Raw genomic sequence first — 23,059 nt, 5'->3', positions numbered from 1 at the left:
GACTAAAGTGGACATAGGAAGGAAGGTCTGTCTTACTGTGGCATCAATCTTCCATGTCCTTACTGCTTGTGGGATAAATTTATATTTAATAGTGTGAAATTTCTGTATGCTGAAAAATAGGCAAAAAGACAACCATAAACAAGCCAAGGATGTCCTGTGTAAGGTAGACAATTTGAAAGCGAGTCTTGCAAGCTACTTTCCAAGTCCTGGTCTGCGTCCACGACAGTTTCTCCCAGGTCAGCTGGATGAGGGCATTTCTTGTCTCATGGAGGCTCAAGAAATTATGATTCAAGGGTTTGAAACCCTAATGTTATAGGCAAAGCCTCATTTTTACAGAATACAGAACACTATTTTTCTTCCACCTCTAACAGCTTGCTAAGAGAAGCCACCACTAAATCATGGTCCTGCAGCATCTCCGGGTAGCAGATCAAGGCTGGCTCGATCCTCGCTGACCGCTGTAGGGGTGTGATCAGCTTCATGTCCTGCACTTCCGGCATCCCACTTATTCTGAGAGATGAGAGGTATTCAGAACTTTATCGCTTCTTTTGAAATTTCACTTTGTCCTTATTTTTTTCTTATTCTGGGGATGGGGTTGACCTGTAATTTGATACTAGGGTAACTCTCCTGTTCTGCCTTGGTTATTTGGGGTGTTGCTAGAACCTGTTCTCTCTTTTGGAGAAAGACAAGTCTTTCTTCCAGATTGCATGTCCCTGGCCAGCTCTTCTATAGATGGTATAGTAGTTTCAGCAACCAAAAATTTCAGAGGTAATTCCATCTCTGGCTCTGGTTGGGTCTTGCAAAAATATAAAGAACAACTTCCCGCAACTCTTGTATTGGTGTTGCCCTATTTCTAATGGCCTCTTCATACAGTCCGATAACATCAAAGGTGCCTTTACTTGCCAAGAACTTTGCTTTGCAGATCCAGAATTTAGCAAATTTTTCAGCCTCAGGAATACTGGACAATAAGGTAAATACTCATTAGAAAGTATACCCCCTTCGATGAGCTGCAGACACTTGGTCAGAGTGCTGTTAATTTTATTGGACAGTTCAAGTTGTGCTTCCCTTTCTTCCTCTTCTTTTTCCATGCTCTGCCAGAACGGAACATTTCCTCTGTTTTTCTTTTTGTTTTAAGTTCCATTGGAGGCCGCTTATACATTTTCCCCTTAGATTTCTGCCATTCTTCCAGCTGTTTCCTTTGATCCTCTGCTGTGATCTTCTTAACATCCGGGTTAGTCTGGGTCCCATTTGGGACTCCTCTTCCATTTATGGCTGTACCACCAGCTTGAGTTTGGGGGCTGTTTTGTTTAGAAAGGGGTTCTGGGGAAGAACCCCTTTCAACTTGGGTCCAGGGTCTGTGCTTTCTGTTGATAGCTGCTGCTGTGTTTATTCCCCTGGGCTGTACTTGCTCTTACGCTTGGGGTGTTGGGAATGACTGAAGTGAAGCTGCCAACAGCCAGGGTAGGCCTTTGGCTTACAGCTTTGGATTTCTGCTGCACACATGACGTCTGAGGTCTAGAACAAAGTTGAGTGGGTTTCTGGTCTTGGTTAAGGTGGTCAGTGTGAAAAGCCACGGCCAGCGTGGCTTTTGGGTTCAAAGGCTTGGAGAAAGAGCTGATGCACAAACTGATACACAAGACAAGAATAATTAATTTTGAAATTGTAGGGGGAGGCCAGGGAAAACTCAACTGTAGCAGTCAAGTTCCGCTGAGTCTCCTTTCCCAGCTGCTTTTATTTACTAGAATACACAATTGCTTTTTAGGAATGCAAACAGACATATCAATGGTAATGTTTATAGTAAACAGTAAGATTGTCAGGTTTGGGGGAGTTTGCTTTAGGCCATTGAGTCAGCAGTAGGTAATAAAATGTAAATATTCACCCTGTGAATATCAAAGGGGAGCCCAAACTCAGCCTTCTGGTGGACTCCTCGCATTTATATTAATTACTGTTGATCTTGGTTTCCAGCATTTCCCCCTTCTTTAAATTCTTAGTAGATGTTGATATGCCACTTGCAGAGTTTCAATTATTTTAAGATTTTTATTCCGCATCTGCAGACTAAAATTAAACAAGAACAAGAATGAGACAGGTAATAGTGGTTATGCTAAAAAGCAAAGGTAAAGGAGCATTCTTTCTTTAAATTGCTGTCAGGCATCTAAGGAATTAGTTTGTAAGTTTGCCTGGGATAATTATACAATATGCTGCTGTAATTCAAAAATATCAAGGGTGGTGTTATTTTTACTTTAAGCACCAAGAAGGTGACTTTTCATTGAAGTTACTATTTTAAACAATATCATTTTACTGGTGCAAGTGCAGCAGCTGGTTTTCATTGATTATTACTATACGCAGACCCATAGGGGCTTCAATTCACAAAAGAAAAAACTATTCTTAAGTTTGCTGCTGGTGGGTGCCATTCATAAGACTTTTTACATAATGGCTTAGTGGGGGGAGGTCTTAGTAATGTTAAATTCTCTTTGCCTCTCCCAGAAGCAAGCAGTGATAGTAATTGTATTTAGGTTTTTGCTTCCCCCTCCTTTGGTGTGATGTTAGCCAGCTTTAATTCTACACACAACGGACTAGTTTGATTCTTGTGTCATACAAAAAAAGGAAGCTGGGTGGGGACACCCAAGTAATTATACTTTGCCCATATATTTACTATACTAGGCAGGGGATCAGTCCACGTAAGGGATTTTACCCAGGGAGGACATCCCCATTAGCCCTTGGTGAAATTACCACACAGCTGGTTACTGCCAGCATGGGAAGAAAGACATTTTCGGGCATTCTTGGGGTTTTGGTCTCTTCACAAATTTGTTCAGCTTTCTGGACCATCTTCTTTATTTCTCCCCAAGTCAAGTCTGGGCTGTTTATCGTTCTCCTTGTTCTTCTCTACTCCTTATCTTCAGTGTGTTTCCTGGGGCTGCTGTTTATGGCTGGGGTAGCCAATTGTCTACAGCTGCATGGTGTGGCTTCAGGTGCAAGGTCCTCATTAATCTGGCTAGTTCCTCTCTCGGATCCATGTTGCAGTTTAATATTTCTAGTAGGAATCCACGCAGGTTTGGAGAAATTTTCTGGAAATATACAAGCATATCCTCGATTGTATGTTAGTACTTGATCGGGTCCCTTCCATAAACCAGATTTAGGATCTTTCCATTTAACTAGACCATTTTCCTTTGTTTTATTCTGTCACCAGTGTAACTCCATAGGTGTCTAGCCATCAGCATCACAAGTGAAAAAATTTAAAGTAATTAAGGCTTGGTGCAGCCTACCCACAGGTGTATTCTCCATCATAATCCCCTCTTTTTGTTTTTCAAGTTGGGATTTTAGCCACTGATGCTGTCATTCAATAATTGCCTGACTTGGGAATTATATGGTATTCCTGTAATGTGCTGAATTTTCCACTTTTTACAAAATTGCTGAAAATGACAGCTGTGTAAGCAGGCCCATTATCAGTTTTAATAATTTTTGGAATTCCCATGATGGCAAAAGCAGCTAGGCAATGATTAATAACCCGTTTTGCCATTCCCCCTATAGATGCAGTAGCCCATAGGACTTTTGAAAAGGTGTCTACAGAGAAATGCAATGCCCCAAAGCATCCAAAGGAAGTATAATATGTCACATCCATTTGCCAGATATGGTCCCTTAGCAAACCTCTAGGGTTGACTCCTGTGTTAGGCCCTTGAGGCAGATGTAACATGCAAGTGGGACATTCTCTGATAATCTGTTTTGCCTGCTGTCGAGAGATTGAGAATTGCTTAGACAATATTTTGGCAGATTGATGTAAGAGCTGATGAGATTCTAAGGCCTGTTTTGAAAAAGCAACCAATTGATCAGCATGTACATTTCCTTTTGCCAATGTGCCAGGTAATAAACTGTGAGCCCTTATGTCAGTAATATAGAAAGGATATTGTCTTTGTTGCACAATCTGCTGTACTTGTTTAAATAGTAAAAATAAACTTTTGGTCACTGAGCCATTTTAAACAAGCAGTTTCAATTCTATTTAATAAACTTGCAGCGTAAGAAGAGTCTGAGATAATATTAAGAGGCCCTTGCAAATCCTGTAATGCAGCCTTAATAGCTTCCAACTCAATCTTTGTACAGAAGTATGACTAGTTTCGATGACTCGGTCTAAATTCATTGGATGATAAGCAGCTTTGCCATTTGATGATCCATCAGTAAAAACAGTTCCTGCCTAGTATTTTTTGGTATAATAATAGGAGTATAATATAAAAATTGTAATAATTTGTCTTTTAGTAGGTGACAACTAAGTTCCCCTGAATATCCACTCAGTCCAGTTTGCCAATTTAAATCAGTCTGAAATAACATCCTATCTAAATAAAGAGGGAATATGCTAATTGACCATCACTCTATCACAAAGATGGCTGCACCCACAGCTGAAGCCAAGTTCCCATTAGTAGCCTTAACGAGTAATCAGCAGGGACCTGAGGCTATGCCCTCCCCCACCCGCGTGGGGCTTGACAGGAAACCTCAGGCCGCATCCCCCACCCAGCAGGGCTTGACAGGGGACCTCAGGCTGTGCCTGGCATCAGGCTGGGGGACCTGAGGCCATGCCACCTGCCTGGCGGGGCTTGACAGGGGACTTCAAGGTGTGCTTCCCGTCCTGGTGCTGGGCTAGGGGACCTCAGGCTGCTCCCCCCGCCCCAGTGCCAGGCTGGAGGACCTCAGGCTATGCCCCCCACCAGGTGGGGTTTGACAGGGGGACTTCAGGCTGCGCCCCCCACCCCGGCACCAGGCCAGGGGACCTCAGACTGCACCCCCCGCCCAGCAGGGCTTGGTGGGGGACCTCAGGCCATGCCCCCTGCCCCAGCATCGGGCTAGGGGACCTGAGGCTAAGCCCCCTGCCTGGCTGGGCTTAACAGGGGACCTCAGGCTGTGCTCCCCACCCAGCGGGGCTTGACGGGGGACCTCAAGGTGCATCCCCAGTGCTGGGTCGGGGGAACTCAGGCCACGCCCCCCACCCAGTGGGGCTTGACAGGGGACCTGAGGCTACACCCCCCTGCTGGTGGGGCTTGACGGGGAACCTGAGGCTGTGCCCCCCTCCCAGTGCCGGGCCAGCCGGGTCTGGGTCTCACGCGATTTTGAGGCACATGTGGGTGGGCGGGGACTTGACTCTGGGTCCCATGGTGCACCCCAGACTCTGAAAGGAGAAGGTTTTCATATACATTTTACTAATTTTCTTTCATCTCTCACACTTCTATTATAGAAAAAGGGCAAATAGCAATATTAAATTATTTCCTCTAATTAACCCTCTTTTAATGTACACGAATTTCGTGCACCAGGCCACTAGTTTCTAATTGCTTCCCAGTAAGGGGAAGGTAAATACATTGGGGTTCTTGTCCTCTAAGCTGTCTGCAGTGCGTTCTAAGCTGTCTGCAGTGCGTTCTAAGCTGAAAAATCAACTGAGCCATAAGTTCTATATATGTAACTGCAGTTTTAGAGTATTGATATCCTAGGTGGACCCATCAATTCAAGAGTTTTTATTTTGGAAGATGGCTCCAGTGGGACTGTTTGCAGTAGGATTAATCTGTCCCAATAAAGGCAATTCAGGCAGTACTCGTGCCACTTGGGCTAAGGAGATTGCTCAATTCTTAGTAACTCCTTCCTACCTTCATCTGTCAATACTCGTGGTGAGGAAAGATTAGAGTCACCTCTAAGTATATTAAATAAATTTGTCATTTCTCCTGTAGAGATTTTTAGATAAGGTCTTAACCAATTAATGTCCCCTAATAATTTTTGAAAGTCGTTTAAGGTTTTAAGGCAGTCTTTCCTTATTTCTACCTTCTGAAGTCTAATATATTGGTTTTCAATTATGATACCTCGATATTTAAAAGGCATTTCTTTCTGTACTTTTTCTGGAGTAATTTTTAAACCCCATTTAGGAAGTTCTTTTCCTAATTGAGAAAACATTGCTAAAGTCTGTTCTTTCCATGGACTCGCTAGGAGCAAGTCATCCATGTAATGGACGATATAACACTGAATATTTGTCCCTTAAAGGCTGAGTAGCTTGAGCTACATATTTTTGACATAAAGTAGGGCTATTGGCCATTCCTTGAGGCAAAACTTTCCATTGATATCTTTTCATAGGCTCTATATTATTAATAGGTGGCACTGAAAAGGCAAATCTTTGTTTATGTTGTGGTGCCAAGGGAATGGTGAAGAAACAATCCTTAAGATCTACTACTATAAGAGACCAATCTAGAGGGATTTGTGAAGGCGCTGGGAGTCCAGGCTGTAAAGCTCCCATGGTATGCATAATAGCGTTAACGGCTCTAAGATCATGTAACAATCGCCATTTTCCTGCTGCCTTCTTAGGTATTGTAAATATAGGAGTATTCCAAGGTTCTATATGACCAGCCTCTACTTGTTCCTGTATTAATTCATGAATAGGATTTAATTTCTCCTTGGTTAATGGCCACTGATCCACCCATATAGGCCTATTATCTTTCCATTGTATAGGCTCAGCATGGGGGTGAGGAGATTGAGCAGTGACCACTCCTAAAAAGGCCGATATTCTAATCCTTGTTTTCCTGTGTTTTCTTTGGCCTGAATGGGTTCTTTAATCTCCTGATTATCTTTTCCTAAGCCTTGACCAGCTTGATATCCCATCTGAGTTATTAACTGTTGTCCCTTACCGGTAATAATACAAGCTTGTAAACTTTCTAAAACATCTCGGCCTCATAAGTTGACTGCAATTCCAGAGACTATATAGGGTTGTATATAGGGCTGAAACCATCCTGTTTGTCCTTCCTCATCTTTCCACTTTAACACCGCAGCGCTGTGTTGCGTGTTATCAGGAATTCCAACACCCGTGACAGAGCCTATAGCTTCTACCATGGACCAACTTGGAGGCCAGAATTCTTGACTGATGACACTAATATCTGCTCCAGTGTCTACAGATCCTTTAAACAGTTTTCCCTCTATTCTTAGATTAATCATAGGATGGGTCTTGTTAATTTCCTGTATCCAATATATATCTGAGCTTCCAAATCCTTGTGTCCCTCTCTTCCTATTTATAACTTCACCTTTCGGAATATAAGGTAAAAGCAGGAACTGAGCAATTTTTTGTCCTGGAATAATTTGCATAATATGCTTGCATTCTAAAATTACTTTGATTTCTCCCTTATATTCTGAATCTATGACTCCAGGAAAAACAGTCCTTTTAGCGTATTTTCACTCTTTCCTAGGACTAAACCTGATATTCCTGGTGGCACAGGTCCCCAAATTCCTGTAGGAACAACTTGTCTAGCCATATCGGGGACCAGGGTGATTGTTATTGTGCTATTAAGATCAATAATAGGATGTTCGAATTCCCCTTTACGGAATGACTAGTCCCAGCTATGGGGATGCTGTCAGTAGTCTCCAGCTGTCTGCTTTTTCAAGTTTGCCCTAGCTGCAGAGACACACCACTCTAAGGTATAACCCTTCCACATCTAAGCATCTACTATATTGCAAGTATAAAGGCCATTTGGGTCCACTTTGGGACAACTCGGAGTTGTATATCCTCCAGAACTCTCCGTAGGACTGGCTGAGGTGTTTTTTTTTTCTTTTTTTCTTTTTCCTGATATGCACTTTATTTCCAATTTAAAAGAACAAGAAGCAAAATTTTAACTAGAATGGCATAAAAAGGATGGCCAATTTATAGTCTTCATGTTTACCGATACCATATAATACCAAACTTCACTTAATTGACACTTTTGATAGCAATCTAGAAGCATTATGGTTTTGGTTAAATAGTGGTTTAACTTCATTAATTTAAAACAGATCATGAAAACCTAACCCCTTTCTAAAATTTCCTTTTCCTTACAATGTCAATCTTTGGATCTGGTCTGACATACTTTAGGAAGAACTCGGAATGCAGTGCCTCAAAAATTTAGTCAAACCCTAGTATGTGGTAAGCACTGAGCTAGATACTTTATAGAGAAAACCATAATTATGTTACAGCTACTGAGGTACAAAGCCTACATCCAAGAATAAAAACACAAAATATATTTTCTGAAGGAATATTTACCAATGAAGGAAAATCATAATTAATTCCCTTCTTAGCTAGTCTCTTCCTGAGTAATTTTTCTTTCTTTTTAAATCAGTCCTCCATCCACAGCTTTTTAAGAAGTGTCCGGTTCTGATTACACAGTTTCACTGCTGGATAAGACGGATTCTTAAATGGAAGATGCCACTCTCTAAAAAGTTCCTCGTGTACTTTCTCAGTTGGCATAAAATGACACTTCAAGAGTCTTTTACCAAAAAGGGAGTTGTTCATTGTTTCAGCAACTCTCTTGGCAACATCTTCAGATTCAAATTTTACAAAGGCATAGCCTCTGCTATTTAGTCCTTTTACTTCTGGACAGCCTGAATCTCATAACAGTGCCAAACTGGGAGAAAAATGCTCGGAGCTGAGTTTCGTAAAGTGCTGGAGGTAGGTGGCCCACATAAATAACTCCAGAGTAAGTTTTTCTTTTTTTTGCTTCTGTTTCTTAGTTGCACGCCCGTGGGCCTGAGCCACCTCCTTGTGAAACTTGGCGTCCTCCTGCGGGTTCAGGGACAGGAGCGGCTAGACTGGGCCTGCGAAGACCACCATGCCGACAGCCTCCCAGCCACAGAGCTGGCTGAGGTTTTTTTAAGGTCTCCAGTGCAGTTTGACTTTTCCCTCTGACCAACTCCAGTACTTACCCTGTCCTTCCATAAGCGTTCATCCCTAATACCCTGCACACCAAATTCTCATCTGTCTAGACAACCACACCTGAGATGGTTGGTGTCAGCAGTGGTCCAAGAAAGCAGGTGATAATATGGGTTTCAATTTAGGCTGGATTACTCACTGTCCACCTGGCCATGAGGACCTTGTCATTGGTGGTAGATGGAGCACAGCCCTATGACAATGCCCCAATTATTAAGTGGTATTTCTGGTGAATGTGTATTAGTAGAGGAAAATGCATTAGCTGATGTAATACATAGCATGTTTGACAAGTATCAGAGAAATAGTCCTTATTTTATTTTGGCTAAGCTCCATTGACATTGGAGACCCAGTGTCATCATGGCTTCCTTGTCATCATAGTCCTGGCCAAGGCTCAGCTTATTAGGGTTCCATTTTGTCCCTGAATCAGCCCAGTGGTCATGTCCCTAGTCCCTGAATATACTGGAATTGACACTTGGCATTTGGAGCAACCCCCACATCGAGTTCTTGGGCTTCTCCACTATGATAGCTTTTGCCTATAGGCGAAATAGAAAATGCTGTAAACCCTTCCAATGGTGAAAATAAGTGCCACACTTAAGGATCTAAGTGATGCAGGGTTGGTGGTCCCCATCATGCTCTATTTAATTCACTAGCCTGGCCCCTGAAGAACCATATGTTCCTGAAGGATGGGATAGGCTGGATCTAGAGAAAGAACAGGGTAAGATATGACTGGGAGTAAGAATGTGGCTGGGAATTAGGGGGAGGTATCTCTGGAGTCAGATGACCTGTGACAGGGGACTGTACCATAAGTCACTCCAATGAGCTCAGTACTGTGGCTCCCAGGAAAGGCAGCAGAAATACGTGCACAGGATTGCAACCATGGGTCCAACTGAGCAGAAAGACGTCTGTTCTTCATCTCTTAACTCCTCCTCTTGACTCTCCACTGAGGATCTTGTACTAGAGGAGGGAAGAAAAGAGTAAACATACTTAATACCCCACCACCAGAGGCCCTATATCCCCCCTCCTTCCCTATCCTCATCTCAAACCTGATCTGGTGGTATGAGTTTTAAACTGGACTGGATCCAGTCAGGTTGCTTTAAGTTATTACAAAAAGTTATGGGGTCATCTAGGAAAAGAATGATTGGACACAGCATGATTGAGGTCAGAGAGTAAAAGAAAGTAACAATATCCAATTCTGTACTCCAGAGTGCAGACTAGTTCAGTAAACCAATTAGGAATGACTGCAGTCTATTTCCTTGCTCATCTTCCTCAGCAACAACTTCAAAACTCCGCTTGCCATGTCTCCTGTTCAGTTCCCTTGTGTCTTCTCCGCTCATCCCATCCCTGGATAAACTTACCTACATTTGTTTCCTTTCTTCTCTTCTTTCCTCTAATCTCAGAGGATATCTTGGGTTCAAAGCCAAGTTTTCTAGTGTTCTTAATCAACACCTCCTACCTAACAGTAGACTCTATCAATTATGCATTCTCTTCAGGTCTTCAAGCGTCCACCCTGCCCCCCCTGTGTCTCTTTCTCACTCCATAAATAAGATTGTCTCTTTCCCATCTGAGAGTATCACCCTTGATCCCACCCCACCCCCCAGCCATTGTCCTTTCCCTCCTCTCTGACCGAAACCCAAAAATGGTACTTATTTTTTCTATTTCCTTCCTACTACTTATCCTCTACAACTTGGTTCAACACCATACAACAAATTACTGACTTTGAACTTGCCCAATCATTAATGGGTGCATTTCATTTATGTGGTATTAGAAAAACTGACTTTTCTCTAATTATTCGTCAATGATGGTAATTTTTTATGTGCTCACCTGGCTAGGCTACAATCCTAAGTTATTCAATAAAACACTTATCTAGGTGTTGTAAAGGTAACATATAATTAAATCCACAATAGGTTGATTTTTAAGTAAGCGACATTATTTTGGACAATCTGACGAGCCTAATTCAATTCATTGGAAGGCCTTCAGGAGCAGAGTTGGGCCTTCTCTGGTGAAGAAATTCTACCCCTGGACAGCAGTTTCAGCTGTACCTGAGTTTCCGTCTGCCCTTCCTGACAGCCTTCCCTGTAGATGTTGAACTTGCCTCGCCAGCTCCAGTCATGGCTAAGTAGTGCCTCTGAATACTCCTAGTCAACTACACATGGTGAGTGAGGTATTGGAGGAGCAGGTATTTGCTACTGTAGCACATTTTTGTCTAATGAAGAAGTGTAAGAGGGTTGGCTAGATACTTCTGACGGCCCTGGAGAAAGGAAAAGGAAAACAATGAGCTCAGGAATTCAAACTCCCAATCAAAGCTTTGTATAAAACAACCTGAAAACTTACATGTATGTCCTAAAAGAAGGCTTCATCTGCTGTAGCTGCAAGGCCAAGACTTCTGAAACCCAACTCAGAGTCACAACCTATAAGTGGTCGAATCCCAGTGCAAACAGAATTCCCTACTACATAGTGTCTCTTCTGTTAGAGCAGGGGTGGGAAACGTTCGGCCCGAGAAATCATTTGGTTTGGCTCTGCCAAGGCATCAGGGATGAGTTAAATGTTTGACCAAATATAGCAGGCTAATTTTTAAGTTGATAATTTTGTATGGCCTGCAAATGATGTTATAAATATCCCTGGCAGAAAAAAGGTTTCCCATCCCTGTATGAGAGTACTGATAAGGAATGGGATTCTAAATATTGGTATGGGGACATTTGGGCCAATCCTAACAAACCAGGGACATCAAACCCCTAAATTCTGCCCAGTCTTCTCTGCTGGTAGGAGAAGCCCTTCCACAGCCCTGCCTAAGAAGGTTGGTGCTTCTTTGCTTGAGGGAGTCACCTTGCTAGGCACTGCTGATTCTCCTTAGGGTCTAGCCCTACCACTTCTCTGCTTACTAAATGTTGAGACTTGACTCAAGACCCAGGAGCTCCCAAAGGGCGAGGTACAAAGGGTGATCCATACCTTTTCATGGTGAAGAATATTCCCGTTGTGTGTATCTCACATCTTCTTTATCTATTCATCCACTGATGGACGTGTGGGTTGTTTCCATGTCTTGGCTATTCTCAATAATGCTGCAATGACCATGGGGAATTTCCTGTTGGCACCGAGCAATGCCTGTTTGGGGATGGGATGATAGAGTCATCATCCTTCTCTTTTTGTGCAGTTACTCTCAGGATTTTTGTTGTATTGCTTGTTTCTTACGTGGATTCCAGAACTTTCCCAGAGCTGTTTCTGCTCGTGGATAACTGTAATTATTGATCTTTGTTAGGGGACAGAGACTGAGGTCTCCTATCTTGTAATTTGGTGATGTCACTTGAGATTAAGTATGGTTTAAAGTGTATGGGCTGCCAAGTTAACACAGAGTAGACTGTGGTTGTCTTTTTAGAAAAATATTTTTTTATTTATTTCAGAGAGGAAGGGAGAGAGAGAGAAACATCAAGTGATGAGAGAGAATCATGGATCAACTGCCTCCTGCACGCCCCCTACTGGGGATTGAGCCCACAACCTGGGCATATGCCCTGACTGGGAATCAAACCATGACCTCCTTGTTCATAGGTCAATACTCAACCACTGGGCCATACCGGCTGTGGTTGTCTTTTGATCAGGCTACAGTCCCCAGTTATTCAGTCGAACATGAATCTCGGTGTTTCTGTAAAGGTGTTTTGTTGATGTAATTAAAGTCCATAGTCAGTTGTTTTAAGTAAGGAAGATTATTTTAGATAACTTTAGGGGCCTGATTGAGTTTAAAGGATTTAAGAGCAGAGCTGAGGCTTCTCTGAAGATGAAATTCTGCCTGAGGACAGAATTAGCCATGCTTAATAGTTCAAGCCTAGCCTTCCTAACAGCCTGCCTTACAGATTGTGGATTTGCCTTACCAGCCCTCACAATTGTACAACCCAATTCCTCGCAATCAATATATTTTTTTTTAAAAAATATATTTTATTGATTTTTTTACAGAGAGGAAGGGAGAGGGATAGAGAGTTAGAAACATCGATGAGAGAGAAACATCGATCAGCTGCCTCCTGCACACTCCCTACTGGGGATATGCCCGCAACCAAGGTACATGCCCTTGACCGGAATCGAACCTGGGACCTTTCAGTCCGCAGGCTGATGCTCTACCACTGAGCCAAACCAGTTTCGGCGCAATCAATATTTTGATATATATCTTCTACTGATTTTGTTTCTCTGGTTGAATACTGGCTGACACGTATTGTTTAGTATCTGATATAACTTCCAAGACTAAAAAAATTTTTCCCCAACAACAGTAGTTTCAACCACTCAAGGGGAGAGAATGAATTATACAATCTTTAAAAAAAATTTTTAATTTAAATGATTTATTGTTTAAAGTATTATATAAGTCTCCTTTTTCCCGAATTGAACTCTCCTTGGCCGTTCCCATGCCCCAGCACATGCCCTCACCCCGCTACTGTCCATGGATTATGCTTATATGCATGCCTACAAATCCTTTGGTTGATCTCTTAAAGGTCTGAGCCTTAGTGTTGGCTGTCCTATGATTTATCCTTTTCTGCCATCTTGTGGCCATCCTTGGAAGTTTACAGTGATGACTACTCAAGAAATGCACTTGAAAATTCATAAACAATTCTGCTGAGTCACCATCTCATAAGAAAATAGGGAATTATGCCAAGATTACAACCAGGTGAATCATATTTATTTATTTCTCCAATAATTGAATAGTTAAACATGCAACTTGTTACCCTCCTAGCTGAAAACATACTTTAGAATGTGAATATTTGTGGCAAGTTAGAGTTAAGTTTCTATTTCTTTATAATATAAGTTCAGAATTAGAAGAGCAATATCTTCCCTATAGGAAAGCCTTGTATATTTCTCTTGAGGTTCAAAGTCAAAGTCCCTCCTTTCTCACTACCCACCTCCCCATCCCACTTAACAGGTGTTCACTGTCAAAGTCACCTACGGTCATGCTTCAGAAGGCTGAGTAAATATAAATGAACACAAAGGATTATAGAAGCAAATTTTACAAAAATTTCATCATAATGTACATGTTTTACGTTTCCCTTTGTACTCAATATATCATGGTCATTCTTCAATAAATATCTGCTCACTCCTTAATGTATGCCCAATATTCTATAGTATAAATTAACCATGATTTATTTACTCTTCTCTTTATTGATAGACATATAGTGTTGTCCAGCATCTTGGCAATGAAAAATAATGCAATGAACAAACTTACAACTATAGCCTTGTTCTCTGTGCCAGTATTTTTATAGAGTATGTGACTGGAATAGCAGCAATCCCTTTTTTTTTTTGCTACTGATGCTGAGTAACTTGTCCAATGCCAGAAGTAACAAATCTAGCCTAGGATGGCCCTTCTGACTTTTTATATCCCTGTCTACGCGTCACCTTGTACAGTTGTCCAAGACAAATATGGCCATGAAAGTATTCTGCATAGATCTCCCTTCAAGAACGTCCCATTCAGCTGTTGGGAGTAATGATGATGGACAACCTCCAGATGTTGGTCCTTCAGGATCCACCTCAACTTTTGAGCAAATGCATGGTCTTTCTGGACAGCCTCCAGCCAATGACTGAGCTTGGCGGTTAGAACTAACATCTATTTCCACCCAAATGTGTGATCCTGCTAACAGTCTTTAACCTGCAGCTTCCTATTGGGTTGACTAAAACTTAGATCTGCATAGCAGTGGAGACTCTCCCACCCCTGCCCAATTCTCTCCCTGCTTCCCTTTGACACATGCCAGATATGCGTAGCCACCTGAAGTCTTCTTTCCCTGCTATGGCAGAAAGAATAATGCCCCCTAAAGATGTCCAGATCCTAAGCCCATGAACCTAGGAACATTACCATACATGGCAAAAGAGATTTGCAGATGTGATAAAAGTTGAGGATCTTGAGATGGGAGGTTATCTGGATTATGTGGTCAACCCAATGTAATCACATAGGTCCTTGTAAGGGAAAGAGAAATCAGTAAGAAGGAGAAGTATTAGAAGTCAGAATGATGTGTGACCATAAGTCCAGGAACGTGGGCTGCCACTTAGAAGCTGGATAAAGAAAGGAAAGGGATAGTCCCCTGGAACTTCCAGAAGGAATGTAGCCTGCTGATACTTTGATTTTTAGCTCAGAGAAACCCATTTTGGACTTAAATTCACTATATTACAGTTATGAAGGTTATATCTTAAGCTGTTAAGCTTGAGATAATTTATTATAGCAGCAATAGGAAATTAATATTCCTACTCAACCTTGTGTCCACTCTTTTTCTTTCATAGACATTGCTCTCAAGAAACTTATCACACTCCAAACTCCACCTCGGTGTTTGCTTCCTGGAGAGCTCAACTAACTCAAAAGGGCTTAATGTTACCAATTTTTGACCAACACCATTTGGCAGCAAAGTTCATGAAGCCTGGGCAATAATCATCATGGCTCAGAAGTTTAAGAAATACATTAAGAAGGTAAAAGGGAAAATCTTGGGAGAGAAAGATATAGAACATGACAAGTGGCCACCAGTTTCTCAGAGCTATCCTGAACATCAGAACCAACACATCTAGCAGCTTCTAAGGCAGAGAATTCAACTGGGAGGACAAAACTTGCTCATTGGAGGCCCCTGGTCTGCTGTTTGGACCACATTTCTTCAACAGTGCTGGTAATAGTAATATCCTTCATTTCAGGACACCAGTTTACTACCCTAAATTAAGGGGTTTTCAGCTCAAGAAATTCTGTCTAGTCAGAGGGACATGAAAATCAATGCCACTTATTGCAAACAGCTGGAACTTCTCAATGGTGCTGCTGTACTATGCAACATGTTCCTGATGGCCTCAGTGACACAGTCTGTTAGTGGAAAGTGCTAATTCTTACTAGGCCATTTCTGTAAATTCTGAGGGTTCAGGGGGTCTGCAGAGCTGCTCTCAGGGGACTCTACCCAAATGTCTTCCTGAGTTTTCCAAACCAGGGCCCTGACTCAGTGTAGTAGACTTGCCTTGGCAGGGCATTAAAATGCCACTGCAGTTCTGCTTCTCCAACTTCCATGTGTTGTTTTATCATGTCTATTCTCTGACTATTACTTATAACGAGGCCCAAATCTATAAGGGGGCCATCTGTTCTCACATTTAATCTTTAATTGCTTGGGTTTAAAAAAATGTAACATTCGATAAGGTTAAGGTGTACAATGCTGATTTGATACATTTATACGTTGCAGTATGATTACTACCATAGCATTAGTGAACATGTATCTTTGTGGTGAAGACAATTAAGATCTAATCTCTTAGCAACTTTGAAGTTTATAATACAATATTGACTATAAACTCTATGCTGTGCATTAGATCTCCAGAACTTCATCTTCTAGTTGCAAGTTTGTACCCTTAAACAAGATCTCCCCAATTCCTCCACCCCCAGCATCTGGTAAGCACCATTCTACTCCTTTTAATGAGTTCAGCTATTTTAGATTCCACAGATAAGTGATAGCACATGGTATTTGACTTCTCAGTCTGATTTATCTCACTTAGCATAGTGTCTTCAAAGTTTGTCCATGAAGTCACAAATGGCAGGATTTCCTTCTCATAGCTGACCAATATTCCATTGTTTGTGTGTATTCTTTATCCATTCATCTGTTGACAGATACTTAGGTTATTTCCATATCTTGGCTATTGTAAATAATGCTGTCAATGAATATGGAAGTGCAGATATCCTTTTGATATACTGATTTAATTTTCCTTGGATACATACCCAGAAGTGAGATTGCTGGATCACATGATAAAATACTGTTTATTTTTTGAGACACTTCCATACTGTTTTCCATAGTGGTTGAACTAATTTATTTTATTTTTTTATATATTTATTGATTTCAGAGAGTAAGGGAGAGGGAGAGATAGAAACATCAATGATGAGAGAGAATCATTGACTGGCTGCCTCCTGCACACCCCTTACTGGGGATGGAGCCCACAACCTCAGCATGTGCCCTTGACCGGAATTGAACCCAGGACCCTTCAGTCTGCAGGCCAATACTCTATTAACTGAACCAAACCAGCTAAAGCTAAACTAATTTACATTCCTACCAGCAATGCACAAGGGTTCCTTTGCTCCATAACCTCTGCCAACTTATTACTTATATTTTTTGTTATATATGTTCTTTATATATTTTGGATATATATCTCATAAATGAATGATTGATTTTTGCTTTTGTTCCTTGTACTTTTGGTCTCATATCCAAAAAAATTGTTGCCCTCACTAATTCTCTCTTCCATATGGTCTGCTCTGTTTCCAATGCATCCTTCATCTCACTGAGTTTTTTAGCTCCAAAAATTTGGTTCTTTTTTATAGTTTCAATCTCTGGCAAAGTACTCACTGCAGCATTATTTACAATAGCCATGATATGGAAGTAACCTAAGTCAATCCATAAGTGAATGAATTAAGAAGTTGTTATACATATACTAGAGGCCCGGTGCATGAAATTTGTGCACGGGGGTGTGTGTCCCTCAGCCTGCACCCTCTCCAATCTGGGAAATCCCTCTCACAATCCAGGACTGCTGGCTCCCAACTGCTCGCCTGCCTGCCTTCCTGATTGCCCCTAACCACTTCTGCCTGCCAGCCTGACCACCCCCTACCCACTCGCCTGCCAGCCTGATTGCTCCTAACTGCCCTCCCCTGCAGCCTGGTCACCCCTAACTGCCCTCCCCTGAAGGCCTGGTCTCCCCGCAACTGCTCTCCCCTGCAGGCCTGGGTCCCTCCCAACTGCCCTTCCCTGCAGGCCCGGTCACCCCCAACTTCCCTCCTCTGCCGGCCTGGTCACCCCTAACTGCCCTCCCCTCAGGCTTGATTGCCCTCAACTGCCCTCCCTTGCAGGCCTGGTCCCTCCCAACTGCCCTCCCCTGCTGGCCATCTTGTGGTGGCCATCTGTGTCCACATGGGGGTAGCCATCTTGTGTGTTGGAGTGATGGTCAATTTGCATATTACTCTTTTATTATATAGGATAGAGGCCTGGTGCACGGGTGAGGGCCGGCTGGTTTGCCCTGAAGGGTGTCCCAGATCAGGGTGGGGTTCCCTTGGGGCATGGGGTGGCCTGGGAGAGGGGCCTGTGGTGGTTTGCAAGCCAGCCATGCCCCCTGGCGACCCAAGTGGAGGCCCTGGTATCTGGGATTTATTTATCTTCTATAATTGAAACTTTAGCCTTGAGCGGAGGCCAGGGCAGGCGGAAAGCTTGGCTTCCTCCATTGCCGGGGAAACCCAAGCCTCCTGCTCTCTCCAGCTCCGTGGTTGCCACCATTTTTGTTGGGATTTATTTATCTTCCATAATTGAAACCTTGTAGCCTTGAGCGGAGGCCAGGGCAGGCCAGGGTGTGCGGGAAGCTTGGCTTCCTCCATTGCTGGGAAAACCCAAGCCTCCTGCTCGCTCTGTGGCCATAGCCATCTTGGTTGGGTTAATTTGCATACTCGCTCCTGATTGGCTGGTGGGCGTGGCTTGTGGGCGTAGCAGGGGTACAGTCAATTTGCATGTTTCTCTTTTATTAGATAGGAGCTTTCTGGCCTGCCCTGGCCTCTGCTCAAGGCTACAAAGTTTCAATTATAGAAGATAAATAAATCCCAACAAAAATGGCAGTGGCCACGGAGCTGGAGAGAGCAGGAGGCTTGGGTTTCCCCAGCGATGGAGGAAGCCAAGCTTTCCACCTGCCCTGGCCTGCCCTGGCCTCCGCTCAAGGCTACAAAGTTTCAATTATAGAAGATAAATAAATCCCAGATACCAAGGCCTCCACTTGGGTCGCCGGGGGGTGTGGTTGGCTTGCAAACCACCACAGGCCCCTCTCCCAGGCCACCCCATGCCCCAAGGGGACCCCACCCTGATCTGGGACACCCTTCAGGGCAAACCAGCAAACAACCCGTACACCAGGCCTCTATCCTATCTAATAAATGAGTAATATGCAAATTGACCATCACTCCAACACACAAGATGGCTGCCCCCATGTGGACACAAGATGGCTGCCACAAGATGACTGCCACAAGATGGCCAGCAGGGGAGGGCTGTTGGGAGGGACCAGGCCTGCAAGGGAGGGCAGTTGAGGTCAATCGAGCCTGCAGGGGAGGGCAGTTAGGGGTGACCAGGCCAGCAGAGGAGGGAAGTTGGGTGCGACTGGGCCTGCAGGGAAGGGCCGTTGCGGGGGACCCAGGCCTGCAGGGGAGAGCAGTTGGGGGGGACCAGGCCTGCAGGGGAGGGCAGTTGGGGGGGACCAGGACTTCAGGGGAGGGCAGTTGGGGGGGACCAGGACTTCAGGGGAGGGCAGTTAGGCATCAATCAGGCTGGCAGGGGAGTGGTTAGGGGTGATCAGGCTGGCAGGCAGAAGTGGTTAGGGGCAATCAGGAAGGCAGGCAGGCGAGCAGTTGGGAGCCAGCAGTCCTGGATTGTGAGAGGGATGTCCAACTGCCCATTAGGATCGCGCCTAAACGGGCAGTCGGACATCCCTCGAGGGTCCCAGATCGGAGAGGGTGCAGGCTGGGCTGAGGGACACCCCCCTGTGCATGAATTTCATGCACTGGGCCTCTAGTATATATATAAAATGTAATGTAATATTACTCAGCTATAAAAAATAATGAAATCTTGCCATTTCAACAACATGAATGGACCTAAAGAGTATTATGCTAAGCAAAATAAGTCAGAGAAAGACAAATACTGTATCACTTCACTTATATGTGCAATCTAAAAAACTAAATAAACGAACAAACAAAACACAACAGAGCCAAAACCGGTTTGGCTCAGTGGATAGAGCGTCGGCCTGTGGACTGAGGGGTCCCGGGTTCGATTCCGGTCAAGGGCATGTACCTGGGTTGCGGGCACATCCCCAGTGGGGGGTGTGCAGGAGGCAGCTGATCGATGTTTCTCTCTCATCGATGTTTCTAGCTCTCTATCCCTCTCCCTTCCTCTCTGTAAAATATCAATAAAATATGTTAAAAAAAAACAAAACAGACTCATATAGAATACAGATTGACAGTTGCCAGAGGGTTGGGCAATGGTGGACGGGCAAAACAGTGAAGAGGATTAAGAGGTACAAATTTATAAATAAATCACAGGGATATAATGTACAGCATAAGGAATCCAGTAAATAATATCACAATAACTGTGTGTGGTGACAGATGCTTACCAGGCTTCTCTTGGTGATCACTTTGTATGGTATATAAATGTCAAATCACTATGTTGTACACCTGACACTAATACAATGGTGTATGTCAACTATACTATAATTAAAAAGAGCTTCACATTCCAGAATGAAAAAAACAAAAACAAAGAAAGACATCCAAATTGGAAGAAGTAAAACTGTCACTACTTGCAGATGACATGATTTTACCTATAGAAAATCCTAAAGACTCCACTAAAAAACTATGAGAAATAAACAAATACAGTAAAGTTGCAGGATACAAAATCAATATGCAATGATCTGTTGCATTTCTATAACTAACAACAAACTATCAGAAAGATGAAAGTAATCCATTTTTTGCAACAAAAAGAATAAAATACATAGGAATAAATTTAACGAAAGGAGATGAAAGACCTGTACACTAAAAAGTACAAAATAGTGTTGAAATTTAAGAAGACACAAGAAAATGGAAAGATATTTTGTGTTCATGAATTGGAAGAATTAATGTTGTTAAAATGACCATATTCCCTAAGGCAGTGGTCGGCAAACTCATTAGTCAACAGAGCCAAATATCAACAGTACAACGACTGAAATTTCTTTTGAGAGCCAAATTTTTTAAACTTAAACTTCTTCTAACGCCACTTCTTCAAAATAGACTCGCGCAGGCCGTGATATTTTGTGGAAGAGCCACACTCAAGAGCCACACTCGCGAGCCACAGTTTGCCGACCACGGCCCTAAGGCAATCTACAGATTCAGTGCTATCTCTGTCAAAATCCCAATGCAGTTTTTCACAAAGATGGTTAAAGAGCCAAGAATATGGAGAAAGGAAAATATCTTCAATAAATTATGTTAAAAAAACTGGGCAGCCATTTGTAAAATAATGAAACTAGACCACTATCTTACACCATACACAAAAATTAATTAAAAATTGATTAAAGGATGCCAGTCCTGAAACAGTAAAATACATAAAAGAAAACACAGGCACTAAGCTTCTAGACATCACTAAGCTTCTAGACATCAACTTCAGAGGTATTTTTGTGAATTTGATCCCAAAGAAAAGGGAAACAAAAACAAAAATAAACAAATGGGACTACATCAAACCAAAAAGCTTCTGCTCAGCAAAGGAAAAAACAAAAAGACAAACAACCAAATGGGAGAAGATATTTGCAAATGACATACTTCCCACAAAGAGATAATATCCAAAATATATAAGCAGCTCATATAACTCAATAGCAAACGAACAACAATTAAAAACGGGCAGAGGATTTGAATAGACATTTTTCAGGGAAAACACAGAGATGCTAACAGGCATATAAAAAGATGTTCAACATCATTAATTACTAGGAAAATGCAAGTAAAAACCACAATGAAATATCATTTCACACATCTCAGAGTTGTTATAAAAAGACAAGAAATAATTAAGTGTTGGAGAGGATGTTGAGGAAAGGAGAAACCCTCATTAACTATTGGTGGAATTATAAATTGGTGCAGCCACTAGGGAAAACCAGTATGGAGATTCCTAAAAAAAAAAAAAATTAAAAATAGAAATACAAGCAATTCTACTTCTAGATATTTATCCAAAGAATATAGAAAACACTTATTCAAAAAGATATGTGTTCCCTTATATTCATTGTGCTATTATTTACAATAGCCAAGATATAGAAACAACCCAAATGACCACTGACAGATGAATAAAGAAGATGTGGCGTGCGCACGCACACGTATACACTGAATGGCCAGATTATTATGATCTCTGAACGCATAATAATCTGGCCACTCAGTGTGTGTGTGAGTGTGTGTGTGTGTGTGTTAATTAGAGTCCTGGTGCATGAATTCGTGCATGGGTGGGGTCTGGCCAGCCTGGCCAGGGGGAGGGGACATGGGCGGTTGGCCGGCCCGCCTGCCTGCTGGTCGAACTCCTGGTAGAGGGGACAATTTGCATATTAGCCTTTTATTATATAGGACATACACTGAGTGGCCAGATTATTATGCGTTCAGAGATCATAATCTGGCCACTCAGTGTGTGTATGTGTGTGTGTGTGTGTGTATATATATATATATATATATATATATATATATATACACACACATATATATACACAAACACAATGTGATACTCCTAAGCCATAAAAAATTGGAAATACTTCCACTGCTACAACATGGATGGAATAAGTCAAATGGAAAAGGACAAAAGCTGTATGATTTCACTCATGTGGAATATTTTTTAAAAGTAACAAATGAACTAACAAAAAAAAAAAATCTCATAGATACAACAGAATGATTGTTACCAGAGGAAAAGAGAGGCATAGGGAGAAGGCAAGAATGGGTAAAGGAAGTCAAATATATGGTAACAGATCGAAATTAGACTTTTGGTGGTGAGCATGCAACATAGTCTACAGATAACAAATTATAATGCTGTACATCTGAAATTTATGTTATTAACATTACCTCAATAAGAACATTTCAACAAAAGGAAGATTACCAGCAGTGCAGTGCAATTCTTTTAATTCAAGAAACTAGACCAGAGCGCAAGAAATTTATCTAAGGCCAGATTCAAAACTGTAAAGTGGTCATACAGTTTTCATGATGCCCTCCAGCCTTTCAGTTCATATCCATAACAAGGAAGCAGGGACTCTTCCTTTATTAATGTTATTGATAGATTTCTTGAGAATAATGTTTGAAAGCCTGGGCAGTGATTGCCATGCATTTTCATCTTGTCACTCTTTTTCTAAGTATGGTCCTTAAATGTCAGGGATATTTTTGTTGGCAGGATGAACATTTATAAGTTTTATCTAAAATAGAGAATTGAGCCCCTGGAACCTCAGACTCCTTTGTGGGTTTTCCCCCTATTCCTTCACGGCTGCTGCTATAGAGATAATCTGAGTATTATACTCTAGTATAATAGCCTATGACATGGGGATATGAAAGAACTATGAACAGTGGGAGAGTCAACAAGGAAACCAATGTTCTATAGTAGAGATAGGGTTAAATAGGGCTGCAAGAGAAGGTGAACAGTCAACTTGAAGATTTACATAGTGGGAGATACTTGAGTTGAGAGTTGAAGAATGAGTAGACAGTAGACATTTATCAAGTGGGGAGGGCATTCTAGGGAACAGCATGTACAAGTGCTCAGTGTTTTGAAAATAATTGGTATGACCAGGCAAATGTCTATTTTCTGTCCTGGGATTGGCAGGAGTTGAGTGGAAAGTAAGCAGGAACCAAATCACAGAAGGCCTATTCCCTGTTATAAACTAGGTCTCTGCCTCCAATCTTGTCTCAAGTTG

At 42.3% G+C, this 23,059-nt stretch overlaps 2 pseudogenes across 2 annotated transcripts; both read right to left on the bottom strand.

Moving 5' to 3' along the window:
• Positions 1-281: 281 nt before the first annotated feature.
• LOC308241904 (cytoskeleton-associated protein 2-like) lies at positions 282-2,823 on the bottom strand (annotated as a pseudogene). Its single transcript has 3 exons — positions 2,690-2,823; positions 581-1,623; positions 282-507 (listed from the first exon to the last, which is right to left on the bottom strand). The product of its transcript is annotated as a cytoskeleton-associated protein 2-like (transcript).
• A 3,684-nt stretch (positions 2,824-6,507) lies between these two features.
• Positions 6,508-8,587, bottom strand: LOC308241897 (MKI67 FHA domain-interacting nucleolar phosphoprotein-like; annotated as a pseudogene). The gene is made up of 2 exons: positions 8,021-8,587; positions 6,508-6,639 (listed from the first exon to the last, which is right to left on the bottom strand). The product of its transcript is annotated as an MKI67 FHA domain-interacting nucleolar phosphoprotein-like (transcript).
• Between the last annotated feature and the right edge of the window lie 14,472 nt (positions 8,588-23,059).

The sequence above is a fragment of the Plecotus auritus genome (assembly GCF_963455305.1).
Source record: "Plecotus auritus genome assembly, chromosome: 1".
Classification (NCBI taxonomy): Eukaryota; Metazoa; Chordata; class Mammalia; order Chiroptera; family Vespertilionidae; genus Plecotus; species Plecotus auritus.
The sequence above is the reverse complement of the archived record's forward strand: the minus strand, read 5'-3'. Positions and strand labels throughout refer to the sequence as shown.